Source organism: Pteronotus mesoamericanus, unplaced genomic scaffold (genome assembly GCF_021234165.1).
Source record: "Pteronotus mesoamericanus isolate MK-2021 breed Mesoamerican mustached bat unplaced genomic scaffold, CSHL_Meso_final scaffold_31, whole genome shotgun sequence".
In the NCBI taxonomy this organism is placed as follows: domain Eukaryota; kingdom Metazoa; phylum Chordata; class Mammalia; order Chiroptera; family Mormoopidae; genus Pteronotus; species Pteronotus mesoamericanus.
The window spans coordinates 6,811,667-6,831,218 of NW_026555312.1; the positions used below are offsets into that span (position 1 = coordinate 6,811,667).

General features: G+C 45.1%; 1 pseudogene; it reads left to right on the forward strand.

The window, feature by feature from the left end:
* The first annotated feature begins 2,916 nt into the window (after nt 1–2,916).
* On the forward strand, nt 2,917–19,266 carry LOC129085766 (tubulin-specific chaperone A-like; annotated as a pseudogene).
* Nucleotides 19,267–19,552: the final 286 nt, after the last annotated feature.

Genomic DNA, 19,552 nt, shown 5'->3' on the forward strand with positions numbered 1-19,552 from the left:
CATGACACCATCACATTTTTAAATGCCCTCTAAGATGTACTGTCTCCCACTCCCTACTCTCCCTGGCTCCTCCTTAGTTGATAACCTGTAGAGAATTGTCTCTTTGCATCTGAAGATGTTAGCTTTGGGGACCTAAAAGATAAACTGAAGCATCATAAAAAAGAATTTTTAAGAGTTCATTTGAGCGAAAATGAATTGGAATGGGGCAAAACTTACTGGAAGAGGTTAGGGGCGCTACGAGGACAGGAGGTGGGGAAGTGGGGAGGAAGATTTATATAGCGAAAAACACAGAGGCAAAGAAAGAAAATTATCTGATTGGCCAGCTTAATGGCTAGTTGGCTCTTTGTGCTGGACTCTCTTTAAAGTTTTGATTTTGTAACCATGAGGCATTTACAGGCTTAGACTTCAGTTTGCTTACGTAGACTGCCACAGCATTAGAGCCATATTAATCTAACCTAACCCAACGTAACCCATCATTCATCTCCACTGCGGACATGCCCCTTCATCTCTCAGGCTACCTGGCCGAAACTGCAGAGACTGGCATCTTGTTCATCCTGATCACCATCCACCCCAGATTTTTCCCACTAAATTGCACACAAATGTTATAGACCTGGTACATTAGAAGACTCTAGAGTTATTCCCTGGGAAGGAAATATTCCAAAAATTTAGGAAGTGGTGTGGAGCCAAAAAGGCAGAGAGGGCAACAGCACAGAGCAACATACAGGTTTGAAACACTCCTGGGTGTGGCTGTGCCTGCAGGATGATCTCAGACGGTGCAATACCTTTGTGTTGCCCTTGACTCTGAAGAGCTCACAAGGAAGCCTCTCCCTGTACCTTTCCATCAGACATCTGCCACTCAGCGGCACCTCCGCCTTGACTCTGCTCCCAATTGTCGTGTCCTACTTCTTGCTGATCCCCATGTCTGGAGCCCTTAAAACATGGAAACATTTATAGCTGGGCTATTGTATTATTGTAAGAAAACATTTAAAGGATTTTTAAGAGAGGTTACAGGACTTGGTTTCAATAAGGGACCATCTGGGATGTCCCAGTACAGGTCTGCTCTCCTGAGAGTACTAAGCTGTAGTCTCCACAATCTTTGTAAGGCTACATGGCTGACTGTTCCATTTTCAAGCATATGTAGATCAGAGAGCCAATCTGGGAAGATGCTTTAAGGTGGTTTGTTAAGGCTTCCTTGGAAACAATCATTTATCTAGAAAGAAGTCACTACTCACTCCAAGGAATATAGATATCTTGGCCACTAAAACAACGGAGAGGATTCATAAATGTCTCTAGAAATTTGGAGAAAGTAGTGTACTGGTGAAAAAGAAAATAGTTGTCGGCATTCTGGATTCAAGTCCCAGATTTACTCAACTGGCTGTGTGACTTTGGGAAAGTTACTTAACCTCTCTGATAGTCCTATGATTCTCAGCTATTATGTAGAAATAATAATTTAACAGGGAGTGATGACAGGGGTTGTTTAGAGGAGTACATGAAACAAAGTAAGCACAAAATTTTGCTAATTCCTGGCTGTAATAAGTACTCAATACATTGTAATCATTATGATGATTATCTCAATGGAAAGAACAGACACTTGAGGAAATGAAGCTTTTGTGGGAGAAAGTAGAGGAAAGGAGAGTTGAGGCCAATGAAATAAAAACCTTTTCTGTAATTATGAATTTAATAACCCTCAAAACATTTTAGGTTTCAGTGAAAAATAGGAGCGCAGGAAAAAAAAAAGCAAAAAATTGTGGGATATGTATGATATTAATTAATGGAATAGATTTAAGAAGGAAGAATTTTTGAAGTCTCTGAATTAAGATACTAGGACTTATAGTTGGTCTCCTTGGCCACAAAAACCTGTTAATCCGATTCTTTGGAGATCAAAGGGATTTCTTACATTCTTCTTTGGGCAGTAGAGTGGCCCCATTTAAGGGTGGAACCTCCAAAGCCCCAAGATTGAGCTGTGGATAACAAAGCCTCCTCTGGATTGGCACAAAGAGGTCAGGGTTTGCCTCTTTCAAAGAGCAGTAGGGGAGCAGCTTGTGAGGCGGTGTGGTTTACGGTTAATGCACAAAGAAACGTATGAGTGCTGAAGTTGATTTTAATTTCAGGAAAAAAAACCCTGCTGACTGTTGTATTTCTGCTAGGAAGCCTTGCGAAGGGGTGAGTCCAAGGGTTCTGGAGAATAAATGACAGACTTATGGGTAGCTTCCTCGGGACATAAGAGCAGGTGCGAGGAAGACAGACATTAAGGAGATAAAGGATTTTTTGATTGAAACTCACCTACTAGTCACTGAGCCCCACTCTGCCTTCTGGGCCCCTCAGGTCTCCTCTCTTCTGAGAATATTGTTAGCCCTAGCCCATACTGATAAAAATGGTAAGAGTCTATTCATAGTAACTATAGTAATTGCCATTCACGTAACACATACCAGGTGCTAGGCACTGTGCTGGGAGCTTAACATACAACATGTATTTCTTAAGAGCAATTCAATCCTAGGAGCAATCCAACAAGCCTTACATATATTGTCTCAAATTCTTATAACAAAAAAAGTAGGTTTGATTTTCCTTGTTTCACAGACAAAGAAATAGACTTAGAGAGGTTGTAGTGTGCACAGGGCCACACAGCCTGCTGTGGACAGAGCTAGCATTTGGGCCCTAACCTTCTTCAGGGCAAAAGTCTCATGTCCATCATTTGTAACCTTCACAACACAGCCTTCAGCTCCTTGTTCTGCAGAAGGCCCTTAGCCAATACTAATTCATTAAATGATTTAAATGAATATTTGCCACCTGTGCCAGAGGCAATACTGTGGTATATACCTTTGTGGTACATCCTAGGGGTGGAGAAAAGGAATGTGGATGTGATCTCTGAAAGACCCCTGGGTGTCAGCACCCAGCTGCCCTGAGCTGCCAGGTGCCATGCCGCCTCCCCCTGACCGCTCTTCCACAGCTCAGAGGATCCAGGAGTTAGAGCTGGAACTGGCCTCGCACAACACCTGGCCCACCCCCTTCACTGTATAGGTGTTCCCATCTATAAATCTATAAATCTGTGGCCTTTCTGAGTGATGCTCAAAGAGGTTGACTCAACCAAGGTCACACAACTAGCGAGTGGCAGGGCTGGAACATGAATGTGGGCCACTTCCTAAATCTTCATCCGGCCCTTTTTTCATTATATAATAACAAGACAGGGCATGAAGGGACGTTAGAGCAGAAGGGGCCTTTTTCTTGCTTGGTCAGCCGTGGCGATGCCGAGTCATGCTGCAGGACTCAGGGGGAGTGACCCAGATGGCCTGCTTGCCCGCCGTGGTCTGCCCAGGCAACACTCAGCAGCCCCAGGTGCATATCTGTCAGCACCATTTGGTTTGCCAAAAGTGATTGACAATGTGGACTAAGGGAAAAGGTCTGCCTCAGGTCTGCCTCTGAAAGCTGACCTCTGCCTGCTTCTTTACAGGCCAATTGTGGTGTTCATCCAAATAAGCTACACAATTTGTGGTAGATGTCTCTAAATAATATTTATTTGGCTTGCCTTGCTTGTGCCAGCTTTCTGCTGTTATACTGTCTAAACATTCCAGGATGAACTGCATATAAGAAAATCTTGATCAATCATTTAAAACTATGAATATAGGCAGTTGAAAACACTTTTATTGGACAAAGTAATTTTTTCAAAATCTGCACTAGGTTTCATGTCTTCACTGCTAGGAAATTGTGCTACACAATAGAACCCTTTCCTTGTGTTGCACCTTCCCTCACACAGATCAACACACTCTTAGGCATACATTACACGGAAGGCCCTGTGGGAGAAAACCAAGAGCTGGGAAGACTAGTCTCTGTCCTTGTAGGGGCGCTCACTGAGAGGCAGGCTGGCTCTAGCAGCAAAGGTACCTGGGAAATACTGGAGTCTAACTCCTTGTAGCCTCAGGCGTGGCTGATTACCCTGAAAATCGGAAATGCCCCCAGGAAGGAGGATAATGAATGTATAGAGTGTGAGAATTGCCTGATGTTATCTGTTTACTTAGGAATACCTTGTCCTTTCTGGTGGTCTACAGACCACCCACCTTATGGTTTTACAATGAACTCCCTTAAAAAAAGAGACCCTGTCCTGGGAGCTGTGTGGGTTTTTCCTGGCCTGCCACCCCGGGAGCAGCGGCTGCCTTGCCCGTGTAAGTTCCTCCTATGAAAGCTCTTATGAATGTGAATAAGGCTACGTACCAGTCCTTTGGAATCAATCTTGAATGTAGACTTCTGGGGCTTCGCCCCAACAGTCCTCAAGAGACATACGTTTTAGTGGTAGAAAGATAACAAAGGCTGACAGGTACTGAATTCTCCACATGTGCCATGCACTGCGCCAAGCACATGCCACCTCATTTACCCTGCCTAACACACTTGGTGAGGGAGAATGGTGGTGAGAGACTGAGTGTCTGACCCACGGCCACACTTGCCTGGGAGTGGCAGAGCTGGGTACTTACCTGGCCTTGCACTGTAGCCAGCAGGCATCACACTTAATAGCCACGGCTGTCCGTGTGATGGTTCCCCGCAAGGGAGCAAACATGTGGTGAGCCCCAGTATCTTACCTGTTTTGTATCCTAGCAATCCCGTTCACAGTACAAGCTTAATAAATGTTTCTTGCTTGATTGCTCAGGGGAGCCACAATGCCTGTGGTGCTCTGAGAATTGAAATACACGTTATAAGTAGTATACTTATATCTTCTGTGCAGCTCAGATGACAGTGGGCCCAAGAACAGTTCTTAGGATGGGGCCTGGGCAAGCCTAGCGCACTGGTGTGTGGGCATCCGCTCATCCAAAGCTGCCAAGAACCCATAACTTAAGCATTGTTACATCCCATTCTCTCGAGCAACTTTACCTGTGGTACTAAAGAGACAATGTTAAGTTGAAGGATCAGGAGCCCCACATAGGGATCCCCGATGAAGAGCCGTGTGGTATCTTTAAGAGAGAATCTTGGAGCAGAGCTCGTCCTCAAGTGCTGAATGCGAAGCTCTGAGCTGCGACAGTGCCTTCGTCCTGGGACCAGATAACGGGTGTGTGTGTGTATGGGTGTGTCTGTATGTGTCCATCTACCTCTTTCTTTTTGTTTATTTACTTTGAAAATTTTGATGATGAATCCATAAGATTCCACTTTACATTCATGGGAGGAAAGCCTGCAAACATTAATGTGTAAAAATTACGCGGCTAAGGGTTGGGTCTGGGGAGAGGCAAGAATCAAAACAGAGGGGCCTAGGCCAGAGGGGACGGGTCCTTCCCAGAGGATAGCATCTGTGACATTTAAAGCCATCAGAGGCATTTCCCAGCTGTCTTCACTCCTGGGCAGAGGGGCCTGGAAAGAAGCCTCCCTCTACCTCCCCTTCCACTTTGGTGCTTTCTTTCTTTCTTTCTTTCCTTTTTTTTTTTTTTGATTCCAGTGTTTTTATTTTATTTTTTAAATCATGTTTGTTCTATTACGGGTGCCTCAATTTTTCCCCCTTTGCCCTCCTCCACCCATCTCCGTCACCCCTCCCTCTGCCGCTCCCACAGTAAATACAGGGGTGCTGCCTGTCTGAGCTGCCCAGGCTGCTCCGCAGCCAGAGAATCTGAAGGCTGGCTAGGTCCCAGCAATGCCACACCCAGGACTGCACGCCCTTGGGGAGGAGAGGTGAGCTGGTGACTCAGGCCGAGGAAGCGCAAACGAGATCCAGGTACCTTTGTTCTTCAGTTCCTCCAGTATCCGACACTTACTAATCCATCAGCTTCTCCTGGTACCTGTCACGACGCTTACTAATCGGGCACTATAGACAGACACTGAGACTCCAGGGGATAACTGGGATTCCCTGGAAATCAGCAGTCTAGGACCTGTGGGTGACAAATCCGTCTTGATAACCTAGTTTTCATTTCAAGTGCTAACAGCTTTTTGTCTTTTCTTTTCCTTTTTCTTTCTATAACTTATTCGGGATTTTTTTCAGCAAAGTTATATAAAACAGACTGCTCAAGTTTGTTCCCAAACTCAGATCTAACCAGGATTTTTCAACATCCTTCTTGTTCCCTGCCTTCCAGTTACATAACAATAAATAAATGCTATGGCCAAATAATATTACATCGTGGGAGCCCAGTCCAGGGTGAGTCTTGCAGGAGCCACATGCAAAGGAGCCCTGGACATCCTGGTCACAGTTCTGGGGACAGGGCAATAATTAGGGTTTGGCTTTCTACCAGGGAGGGCAGGCCCAGCTCCAGTCCTTAAGCAAGGAGCCCTGTGTTGGCTGATCGCCTCCAGTGAAAGCTGACTCCTCCAGTGCTAGAGAGAAATGGAATGCTATGAGGCCCAAATTATTGCTCCATTAGAGCTGCAGATGAACAGACAGCCATTCCCTCCCATCCCAAAAGTTTTTGAGGAGTCCCTTTCATCTGAGTTTCCCTGGAGTGAGCTTCGCTTAGTTTGGCATTTTTGGAGGACCTACTAAATGCCACACCTGTGCCAGGCAACACAGAAAGAAAGATGAATGTCCCACATTTTGTGTCCTCAGTGGCCTCCAAGGGCATTCGGCCCGTAGTTGCTGAGACAGATGTAATATTTAACCCAAAGCCCACTGTTCACATCAAGTATTCAACAAGATCTGCCTTCCTCTTGTATTTGAGCTTGATGGATGCCTAAAGGAGACACTTTCTGACATTTGCTTTCTTTCTAATACTTCCTACACCCAGGTTTAATGGACTTACAAGGGAAGGAAGCAAATAAAAAATGTGTTGAATGAGCACATTACTGTGTACTTGCCTTCCCACTGGGATGGAGGATGATACAGAGTTGCCTGGCTTCATCCCCCCACCCGCGGGCCCAGGAGGACGTGTCTGCAATTTTCTCTGTCTCTGGCGGAGGGTATTAACTCTTGATAAGTCTGTCCTGACTGTGGGCAAAGCATGTTCCTGAGGAGAGAGAAATCCTGAGAAATCCCTCAGGCAGAGTTGCAGAATGTGCAGGCCTGTGGGAGGCTGAACACGAGTGAATGGGGGCATCGCAACCTCTACCTGGTACACCCGGGCCCAGGCCTGGAGGAACAACACGAAGGAGGAGGCAAACCTCCCGAGGACAAAAGGAGAAGCAGCAGGCCTCGTGGGAATGGCAAAATTAGGACCCAGCCCAAGGAAGGAGAATGCAACCCCATGGGTGTCATTGGCCAGTTTCTCTGCTCTTCACCTGTGGGAGGGGTGGTAGGTACAGAGGTGTTATTTCATACAGTTCTCTCTTGAGAGAAGTTTCCTTATGAAACTATGTACGTGCTTAGGGAAATAGGTTTGAATTAACCTTACACACACGTAATGAAGTTTCTTCAACCCATCAAGGGCCTGAGTACAAGCTCTGAGTTTCGCCTGTACAATTCTTACTTCAGCTTATAGCTTCGGCAGGTGGCTGGAGGATGCTGGGTAGGGACCTCTTTGTGATCCCTGTTGTTCACTCCCACATAAATGTTCTCTGAGACCAGGGACCCACCTTGGACATCCTGGAACTGCTCTATCTCTGAGTATCAGGGAGAGTTTCAGTGTTTGTGCCTGTCTGTCAGATGGAAGTTTCTGTGACCTAAAAACAGGTCTGTGGGAGGCCCAGTTTGGCTGCAATGAGCCAGCTTTCTGGGAACAGCGGTGAGCCTTGTACCGCTCATGCTCTGTACATCTCATGCTACCCAGGCTTAACAGTCAAAAAATCCTGAAATGGCATTGGGGTCTAGATTTGGTCCAAATTTCAGATGTCAAGGAGTTTTTGGTACTTATGAGCTGTTCATTAACATTGGAGGAAATCAGCTGAAACTAGCAAGAAGGGAGGGTTGGGAAGGGAGGCTGCCTGAACCCTGAGCGTTTGTTGGCCTAAATAGTTGGGTACTTGGCCAGCCACTCGCCTGCTGGTGGAGCCTGTGATGCTGCTCACTACAGCCTTGGATGAACCAGTGGCCACCTCTCCTCCCCCACCCCTAGCAGTTCTGAATGGGTCGAAGGGAACATCCTGGTGTGAGCCCCCTTTTATCCTCACATGGAGGGTAGATTGAAGCCCTCGAGGAGTCTTTCAATTCTCTGTTTTTCCACTGCATCACATCTGAATTTTCTAATCAGGAGGGATGAGGGCAATGGAAAAACGACATTTCTCTTCTTGACTAAGAGCTCACTCTGTGGCCGGGCCTGCTCCCTGAGCAGACATTCCTCCAGCTCAGAGATCGCACACAGTTATTTCTAGCCCTGGACGACTGAGCCCGTGTGCTTTTTCCTGCCTTTTTTTTTCCCCCAGGCCAATGTCTCAACCTCTTGGGTGGAGAAGGAGCAGCAGGTGGCCAGAAGAAACAGTCATGCTCCAAAGATTCTGCCTGAGAAGAAAGCAATCAGAGCTAGAACCCCAGTTCTGTACTAAACCAGAGGGACCTCGCCCATCTCAACCAGAGCCCCAGCTCTTTCTTCCTTTCTGGGAGTTCAGGCCTCTGATGCTGTGTGGGCTGCCTGACAGTGGTTTGTCTGTAAGGGATGGAGGAGCCTCCGGGGGGAGAGCTTGGTCCAGGGAGAGAGACAGGTGAAGTGAGCCAAGCAGGGGGGTGGGGGAGGATGGGTTGAGGGGGGGGAAGCGTTAGCTACTGAGGGCTGGGTGGGGTTCTGATTTTAGCCCCGGTGAGTCTGTCCTCACTCTGGGCCTTTGGCCACAGGGGCTGGAAGGGCTGCTAGTAAAATACATATCAAATAACACATATTTTTAAGAGTCCTGCTTTGTCCCTCCACTCACTGATGAGTGCTTTTGGGTAAGCTACCTAACCTCAATGCTGGGCTCCCTCATTATCAATAATGATGCATGAGTCCTAGCTCAAAAGCCTTGGGGTCATATGAGTTAATGTTTGTAAACTGCTTAGAATAGTGTACATACCAAGCATTTATTAAATAAACAAAACCTCGAACATCCATAAGACTTATGGTGCCAGGGCATGACTTTGGGACCCTTGAACAATGCATGAGGAGGAGAAAGAAGCACTCTTTTCTGCAGATAACACAAGGCTCCAGTGCATCAGACAGCAACAGCCTGAACAGTAATGAAGGTTTCCAGGGGTCTCCCAAAGGTAGAGGGACCCTCTGGAGACACAGATACCTGGGACCAGGGGTTGGGCGCTGGGAAAAAGCCCTGTACAGGCAGGAAGAGGCAGGTGCAAATGGGCCCACATGACTGTTAATGTGGCCTTGTCTGTATCGGCTGACCGTTGAGACCCCAGTTCTTTTCCATTTCTACTTTTATGAGGCTGGGCTCTTTCCATCTTTACACTCTTGAAATTTAATCCTTACGGACCTCGCTCACAGAAAACTTAATTGCAAATCTTCTGTCTTACTAGTTAGGGTGGTAGCTAAAACTGACCATGAAGATTTCTGGAAAAGGCCTCACCAAAAGATGAGTTTCTGGAAAGCAGCTGGAGTGGAAAGTTGAAGGGGACAGGAAGGCCATGCTGCCTTTGACAAGGGTGTTAGGAACCCCTTATGCTACATAAAGGAGGGCAGAACATGCGCTCCAGGCTTGTGAGAGGCTTCAGAACTGGCCCTGCTGGTTCCCCACAATCTCCACCCCAGCCCCCCTGGGCAGCATACCGGGGGGGGCGGGGGGGAAGGAGGACAAGTTTCATCAGCGCCGAGGTCATGGGGAGAGGTTACATCCTCCATGAAGCAGGTGGGAGCTGTACATTCTGAGACCTAGGGGACAACTAAGTGGAGCAGATGTGGTGAAACTGGGGAGCTCTTGGGGAGCTTGATGTGTGTGCCTGGAGTGTGGAGGCTCCCATGAACTCCGAGGCTCAAACCTGGAGATTTCTGAGGGCAGAGGCCTGTGGGGACAGCCTGGGCACGGGGGTGAGAAGGCAGCCCAGTACTTGCTTGGCAATAAACCGGTCGACCAAGTAAGGCGACACCCCCCGAGAGAGGAAGTCAAAGGCACAGACCAATGCTGGCCGAAAGGAGGTGTGGCTGGCCTTAGGGGGCCTCAGGACAAGGGTGTGCCTGGATGTGGCCCAGAGAAAAAATTGTCCCCCACTTACGCTGAGACCAGCACACCAGCTGAAATTTCCAGTATCATGTGGATGCCAGATGAGCCAGGGCAAGACTAGTGATGCCTCCCCAGCACAGATGGGTGACCAATCATATTAAGGGCCCCTCATCCCCATCCCCCCTCTTCCCTGCCTCCCTCCAACCTAGAGAGACTTGACCTGTGAAGGGGAAGATGAAGAAAGAAAGGGCAGACCATGCACCTGTCCTCCTGAAGCCTAACTGCCAGGGAGGAAGGGAAGATAAGATTGAAATTGGATCTTAGACTGGAATTTTGATCTAGACTGGACTGGATATTGAATGTGACTGGTGAGTTAGAAAATTTCCTTAAGACAGCATTAGAGAATGCGCAAAGGAGGTAACTGGGGGAAATGGTACTTTATTATACTTGTTCTCCACTTAGCTGAAACTCTTCAAGCTGTTATTGTAGCCATGAGTTCTGAGAACTTTAACAAACATATTTTCCTCTTGAAACACAAGATCTAGAGAAATCTAGAAAATGGAGTCAGAGTGGTTGCCTTGTTTGAACCAGGTATCTGATATCTCTGAAACATTCTTTAGTTCCTGGAGAGCTATTTTTCAAGGATTGGTTAGTACGTAGTGTATTTGTTTCCGATGGTTGCTGTAACAAGTCACCACAGACTTAGGAGCTTCATACAACACACATTTATTCTGTAGGTTAGAAGACCAACGTGGCCTCTCTGGACTAAGATCAAGGTGTCAGCAGGGTTGTGTGGAGTCCTCACATCACATCACTGCAACCTCCTCTCGTGCATCCCTCTTCCATGTTTAAGGACCCTTATGATTGCAGGAGGCTCACCTGAATAACCCAGGGTAATCTCCCAGCCTTAGTGTCATTGGTTAACAACCTTAATTTTGCCTGTAATTTTGATTCCCTTTGCCATGCAACCTAACATAGTCACAGGGCTTGGGGATTAGGACATAGACAATTTTGGGGGACCATTATTCTTCTACCACATGTGGCTTATGTGTTATAGAATTTAATGCAGTTAAACAAAAATGCATGTGACCCTCACAATGCACAGCCAAGACTTGGTCACACTCCATCACCTCACCCCACAGGGGTATAGGGAGCCCGGCTTAATGTGAACTCGGAGAGGCAGTAGCCAAGAGGCTGCCAGACTTTTGTCATGTCTGGAGTGTCAGGCAAAAGCCATTCAGGCCTTCAAGCAGAAGCAACGGCAGAAACATGGGTGCTGTACCCACCCCGAGAAGTAAGGGGCTCTGACCTGCCCCCCACCGCCCACGCCCCCGCTGCCACTCTGTTGCACTCACTGCTCTGCTGACACAAAGACTTACCCTGTCCGCTGTCCGCTTTTAAGCATCTTCTGCTGCAAGTACTAGGATTTCAAGGTCCCAGGTGGCCTTCATCGGTGTTGGGTGCTGCAAAGCGCTGCTGACTTAGGGAACAGAGAAGGTGGCGAGGTGCCCTGTCACCAGCGCTGCTAAATGTTGAGGCTCACCTTCCTCCAGGGGCGAAACCTTCTGCCTAAAAGCTGCATCTGCACAGGCATCACGTCTGTTTTGGAAGGAGAGCTGGAGCCTACCCCTCTTGATCTGCAGGGAGGACTGTGGGGAAGGGCTGTGTGGAGACTGGGCCCTAGTGCTTTTAGCCATGCTTGCTGGGATGGGGTGGGGGTTGCACGCAGCATTCTTGCAAATTTTCTGTATGTTCCAACACTTGTGCCTGGTCCTCTCACCTCCTGGCCCAGGGTGCAGTAACAGGTCTTGTCTGGCTTCCAGATATGGAGATGAAAACCTGGGTCCTCCTGCTAGGACTGTGTTCCCAGAACAACTATAAGTGCCCGGGGAGTTGAGGGAAAAATGAAGAGCAAGGCTTCTTCCTCACACCATGATTAATCAATCAGGCACTCTGGGTTTGTGGGGCCTTTTCATCCTCACTAGTGGGTCTCATCAGGTTAGGTTGGCCCTGGTCCAGCATAGGCCCTGGACATTAGAATATTTCCCCTAGGGCTCTTTGCCCCGTCCTGTCATCGAGAACAACAGACTCATGTTCAGACCACCCTCAGGATGGAGTCTGGGCAGCTGGGCCATCCATCAGAGGCCTCCTTCCCTCTGGAGCACTGTGCTCCCCACGCCCCAGATCTTGTACACAAAAGCTCTCATTCTCTTCTTTGCTTACACAATAAGGCTTAACAGCTTGTTGGGAAAGACACGATGATCTGACAAACCAGAACCTCAAGCGTGTAGCAACATAAGGCCTTATTTACCTTCCTGGAGAGTAAAAAGGGTCCAATCCTCCCTTAAAGACACATAACCACCAGAACCTGGGACACAGAGAGCCCCAGGAGCTCTCATTCCTTTAAGGGCTGAATGGCCCAGTAGCTTTTTTCCTTCTAGTTTGCCAGACGACACCCAACCAACTGAGCCACACTGGCCAGGACCAATAGCTTTTTTTCCTGAAGGACAAACATCCACAATTCCACTCTCTAACCACACTTTCTTTAGTGGGCATTACGGCTATCATAATGAAAAAAAAATCCCCTGTATTTTTAAATGTTTGACTAGCAAGGCCATGCAGATCGCCACCGAATACAACCATGCTTCCAATTGGAAGGTGTGGTTTCTCTTGTTCAGATGGGAAGCTGTAGCCTTACACAATGATTTTGTCACAGTTACTTTAGGGGAGTGTAGACTAGGATGTTTTTTAGCCCAGATAGAACTCTGAAATATTTCTGAAGACCTGGTTGCCAAGCCCAGCTCTTACGCCGACCTGACCTTGAGCCCTCCCTTTCTTCTTCCACCGGGCAGCGAGAAGGCAGAACCCTGCCTGACGGCTGGGGGCGCTGTGAGAGGGAGAACGCCGCGAGGCAGCGCAAGCACATTGGAGGCTGCGCCGCGCAGTGTGCTGGAGAGGAGACGGGCGGAACATCCCCTGTGGTTTTGGTGGTTCTATCGGGCAATAGTCGCAGAGCATCTTCCCAAAGCTCCAGCCTCCCCCAAGCGCCGTGAAAGAGGGTCGCTCTCAGCAGAAAACAGGACAGCAATCACAATGCCAGGATGGACTGGGGAGACTGGGAGGTCAGACTGCTGACGCTCTTTCTGGCCTCGGTGTGAGATTCCGCCCAAACTTGCGGCCACGCAGGACAGGACACACTCTAGGGCACATTTTCCCACAGAGGAGTCATTTGGAGAACATCACCGTAGGGATCCCCCACTGTTGGCCTGTCCCACGGGCCCACGCTGGGGCTCCAGGGTGACATGAGCTGCTGACACCCACAGAAGCTACCACACTCCTGGACTCCAAGACACGCCCCTCTAATCTTGCTCCTTCTCAAAGACGGGAAGTGTGTTTCCCTCTGCTGCAAAAATTCCCGGTCCCTGGACCGCTTACTGTTGACTGCCTAGAACGCTGCTTGTACTAAATTAGTAAAATTATACTGAAGGTGTGAACAAAAACCATTTCTACCCACACAATTTACTGTACCATTAACATCATTTGCTTGGGAAGATTAAAGTTGTAAATAACTCTGCGCACCTCAGAAATGTTCCCTTCGAAGTCATTTAAACAAATACATGATGGTTTGACTTTTCAATAATTAACACCAAACAGGTACTTACTTTTCAAGACTCTCTGAGTTCCTCAACTTCTTGTGTTCCCCTGTCTTTTTGACTATTGTTTTGTGATCCTTACTCAGTTCCAATCAGGATTCTGCACAGAAAGCTTTGCTTTGAACTAGAGCTCAAACCCCCCAAACCTCTCACTTTTGAGATGCAGTCAGTGTGTGATCTCACTTATCAGGATGAGCAGGAAACTCAGTCTTGCCTTTTCAAAAGGTGGCTTGGGTGCTATTTTTGGAGAGCCAGTGTTTGACAAAGGAACACCCATCTCTTTTCTGGGTTTATTAGAGGAGAGTATTCATTGCTTTACTGAAGAGACTACTTCTTTTTTTTCTCTCTTCACCTTTACTTAATTTATGGCATTATGGTGCATTTTGTGTATTCTTGTACACCATCTCCAGTGTGTGGAAGGGGAAATGTATTGGAGCTGATGTCTTCAGTCTCCTACCCATACCCCTTGAAGCTGAGGTCCTGCCAATTCGCAATGACCAGAATCTACATATGTGCTTGAGGGTTCTCCCCTCTCCCAGTTCAGATCTGGGGCAGGCTGGATAATCTGTGCTTCCTCCTGCAGCCAGAGGTGCTAAGGAACAGACAAGATCCCCAGGGTGAGCAGCTCAACCAGGGAAGCAGAAATTGGTGTGGAAGTATCTTAGCTCCCTGGCCGATGGGTGGATGGGATGCTTTTCAGACATGTGTTTTACACCTTTCCCCAGAGTTTCCCCTTGGAGGTAAGCTTTAGTTGCTCACTGTGGTAGCTGACTTCTTAACCTCCTTTCCTTCCCCGCATCTCTTTCCCACTTATCTACAAGTGTTACCTGTACTTCCCGAATAAACTATTTCCACTTGAATCCGAGAGCATTCTGGGAAAATCCAGACTAAAAGAGTTATAAATAAACAAAAATGAATAGAAACCAGTAAAATATCTTACACATTACAGATATTCAAAAAAATGTTTATTACATTACAGAGACAACAATGTAAATTGTATTCTCAAAGCTTAGCCCAGGGCTGAGCACAAAGTAATATTCAACAAATGCTTGGAGTGGAGAGAAAGAAACTTGTCAAGCATAGGCTTGATGATCACCTAGTGGGACTATTAGGGAGGGGTTGAAGAGGCATTGACCGAGGGGACAAGACAGCACTCGAGGATCCATGCAGACTGAAAGCTCCGTGGGCGGGGCGGTTAGCACAGTAGTGGTGAAGGGCCTTCTGGGTGCTAAGAGTAAGAGTTAGCCTACGGTTTTCAGTTCACCTCTTTCATTTTTCTATTAAATTTCTTTGATCCCACAACATTTATTTTAAATAGCTTTATTGAGCTATAATTTATATACCCTAAAATACCATAATATTTGCCCCTTTAAAGTGTAAAACTCAGTGGTTTTTAGTATATTCACAGAATTGTACAATTATTACTGCTATTCGATTTCAGAATATTTTCATTACCACTTCCCGCTAAAAAAAACCTGTATCTATTAGCAGACACCCGCATTCCCACTCCCCCTAGCAAGCACTATTCTATTTACTGTTTCTATGGATTTGCCTATTAGGGACATTTCATAGAAATGGGATAATTACCGGACCAAACCAGGTCTGAAATCTCAGCAGCTGCCAGCTGAAAGACAACTCCAAGATGATTTATGAGAAGGAAGCTTACTGTGAGCCGACATGCACAAAAACACTGGGGGACTGTTCCCAGAGCAGTGTGTCCCTGAAAAAAGCATTAAAACCACCCTTATTCGGAGAAATCATGCATAAACATCAAGGCAGGCTTTGTCATTGCCTTTACAGGTGGCGACATTTCAATGCATGCCCAGTTGGGAAACATGGCTATAGATATGTCTCATGTTCAAGATTGTGGTAACAGAACAAGACTCTAATGAGGAAGTTCACGAGGAGGGTACTGGGAGGTCTTTCAGGCTTCTCCAGCCAGGCCCAGGTGGTTTCGGTTGGTTTACCTTCCTCCCCTGGCCCCCCTGACCCCAGCTCTGCCCGACCCACTCCTTCTCCTTCTCTGTCCTTCAAAATACCTTGGGCTTATTCCTGAAAAACAACTCTAGCAATCATCAACATCAGGAACCCCATTGGTATAAATAAACATCTAAGCCTTGGTATTTCTGTGAAACTTGCAACAAATGACAAGATGGCATTACACAAACCTTATAAATTTTAGAGTGGTCTAAGTGGGGTTATAGGTTAATTGAGGCAAAGTTATAAACTCTAAACAAAGGTTAATCTATGCAGGCTACCTGCTAGGTTACATGTGTAGGTTAGGTTACAGAATCATATAGTATATAGTCTTGTGTGATTGTATACTTTCCCTTGGTATAATGCTTCCACAGTTCATCTATAACATGAATCACTACTTCATCCCTTTACATCACCAAATAATTTTCCATTTCATGGCTATACCATATTTTGTTTATTCATCACTTACGGACATTTGGTCTATTTCTAGTTTCTGACTATTAGGAATAATACTGCTATGAAAATTCATGTAGAAGTTTTTGTGTGGACAAATGTTTTCATGTATATATCTATATTTAGGAGTGGAATTGCTGGGTTGTATCATGACCCTCAATTGAATTTTTGGAGGAACTGCTAAATTGTTTTGTAAAGTAACTGCTCTATTTTTCATTCTCATCAGCAATGAAGGAGGGTTTCAATTTCTCCTCATCCTTACTATTCTTGTTATTGTCTGTCTTTTTTTTATGATAGCCATCCCAGGGTAAATGAAGCAGCATCTTATTGTAGCTTAATTATATTCCCTAATGACTAATGATGTTAAGTTCCTTTTTATGTGCTTATTAAACATTTGCATATCTTATAAGAAGTGTCTATTCAAATTCTTTGCCAGCTTTTAAATTGTGGATTTTTGTCTATTGCTGATTTGTAAATGTTCTTTATATATTTTTGGATACTAGACCCTTATCAGATACATGATTTGCAAATATTTCCTCCCATTCTGTGGCTTGTCTTTCTATTTTTTTCATAGTGCCTTTTGAAGCACAAACATTTTCAACTTTGATGAAGTCTAGCTTTATTTTTTGCTTTTGGTTGCTTGTGTGTTTGGTGTCACATATAAGAAATCATTGCCTAATCCAAGGTCATGAAGATTTACATCTATGTTTTCTTCAAAAATTTTTATAGTGTTAGTTCTTATTTTTAAGTCTATGGTCCATTATAAATTAACTTTTGGTGTCCACTTAGAGTCCAACTTTATCATTTTGCATGTGGATATCCACTTGCCCAGCACCGATTGTAAAAAGACTACTCTTTCCCCCATTGAATTGTCCTGGCACCCTTGGCAACATTAATTGTAAAAGTTTATTTTTATACTCTCAATGCTATGCCATTATCTGTAATGTCTATTTTAATTCTAGTGCCACACTGCCCTGATTGCTGCAGCTTTGCAGTTTTGAAATCAGAAAGTATAAGTCTCCTAACTTTGATCATTTTTTTTTTCATGGTTGTTCTGTCTATTCTGGGTGCCTTGCATTTCTATATGAGTTTTAGTATCCTTTTCTCAATTTTTGTAAAAAAGCCACCTGGGATGTTGATAGGGATTGTGTTGAACCTATAAATCAATTTGAGGAGTGTGGCCATCTTAAAAATATTAAATTATGCAGTCCCTAAAGATGGGATGCCTTTCCATGTATTTGAATCTCCAGTTTTTTTTTGTTTTTACTGTACCAATCTTGAACTTCTTTTATTATATTTGTTCCTATGTATTTTATTCTTTTTGGCGCTATTATAGATAGTAGTTTCTTAATTTTATTTTTCATTGTTAGTGTATAGAAATACAATCGATTATTTTATGTTCCCACAAAATTTTAAAGTTAGTGTTTTTGCCTTCAAGATCAAGAATCATTATTTCCAAGAAATATTTACTCCATCTTAAGGCACAAGACCCTTTGAGGCCTGCCACAGAGTACCCAATGCTTGCTGCTATCTTAGAGAGAAAATGGGAAATAAAAATTTTTGGTGTTGGGAAATCAAGTATGTGGTTTACTTAGTCCAGATAAGGCAGGTTTACAGAAAGTCATAAATTCTAAAAATTAAGAAGTCCTTGAGCACAGAACATAAATCTAGGGATGCTGCAAAGGGGTTACAAAATAAAATATTAAGCTCAAAGAATTAGCAGATGAGTGCAGGAAAAATGCATATTAAAAACAAAACAAAGCACAAAAGAACTCTTTCCCACCCTGATCCAGGGGCCTGGCTGGGTATCTCAGTTGGTTAGTGTAGTCCTGATACACCAAAGTTGCGGGTTCGATCCCTCATCAGGGCACATACAAAGATCAACCAATGAAAGCATAAATAACTGGAACAACAGATCTCTCTCTCTCTCTCTCTCCCCCCCCTCCTCTCTCTCTGAGACAATAAATAAAAAAATTAAAAAAGAAAGAACCCTCCTGGGGAAATGGTGTATGCTTTCTAGTACTAACTTTTGAGTACTGGCTATGAAATTTAGAACTTTAAGCCATCAATGATCCTCTACTATTGCTTCTCTGAATTTAAAATGAGAAAGCGGAACCTAGAAAGTTGAAGTGATATGGGATGCTGCATAGGACAAAAAGCAAGAGGTTTGGAAACAAATGATTTCAGTCATTATGACTCGGAGACCTTGGGGAAAGCAGAGCATTTCCGGAGGAGGTACTGACCAGCGTGGAGTTTAGCATGAGGTCAGGTCTTGGGCTGAAGGAAAAACAAATATTATCAGCTGAGCCAGGGTTTATTTTATTTTGTTTTTCAAAGAAAACTTATTTCTTGATAAACTGAAACAAAACCAAAACCATATCTGGTCCCTTTTCCTTCTAGTGACATCTACATATGAATCTCTTACTTTACCAAATCAGTTATTCTCAGTCAGGAGGACAGGTTTTACAGTAGAAAGTAAATAGAATTTATGTCAACATCACTCTGAGAGAAAAATAAAAGCAATTCTGTACATACCATCCCAAGCTGGGATGATAAGAATGATAAGGGCAATGTAATAATCGGGAGAAGAGAACAACCTCAAGCTCTGAGTCGAAGTCCAGGCCCCCGGGGGTCAGTGTCTGTTTCTGCATGGGGAGGATCTCTCATTTTTCCTGCTAGGACCACAGTAGCTTGGAGCAGGCCATCCTGCTATCTGCAGGCTCCCAGCAGGGACCACAGGGCAGCTGGCCACGATGAACCCCTGTGTCAGGCAGTACGTGGAGCCAGCCCTCTCTAGACCGTGTGAATAAGAGCAACAGAGTTGATATTTAAAACAATACCCACTCTCCCTGCATGGTTACCCTGGCTTTCTGTGCCTGCCCTGGGTACTGGAGGGACTATGGCCAATCCTCTGTCCTCGTGTGTAAATCAAGATAAAAAATGGTGTGGTGAAGTGATTGCAAAAAAATAAAATGATGTATGAAAAAGAAGCAAAAGAACAAGAAGACTGAAAGAAACCCAAAAGCTGTAAATGGCAAAATTATGCCATTAAAAAGCAGGCAGAGATTCTGCAAGAATCCCATGTCAGTGCAGGTTGGAATCTGCATATATGGATCTTCTGCACATATTAGAGAGTGAAGAAGAGTTGGAAGCTGAGGAATATAAGGAAGCATGTTTAGTGTTGGATTCACTGAAGTTAGAAGCCTAAAGTTTTTCTGTATGAGGTTTTTTTTTGTTTTTTGTTTTGCAGTTAATCTTCGGATTCATTCCACATTCATTATTTTTGACTACTGCTGTGTGTTAAAGTAGTATGAGCATGTGATTCTTTTTATGCAGTTGCATATATTTTTATTTGCCTAACTTAAGGTGTCAAATAAATGAATCCTTTGGAAAAAACAAAGGAAGGAAATAAATGAGAGAGAGAGAGAGAGAGAGAGAGGAAAGAAGGAAGAAAGAAAACAATTCTCAGGTGAAGATCTAAAGGGTTGGATTCC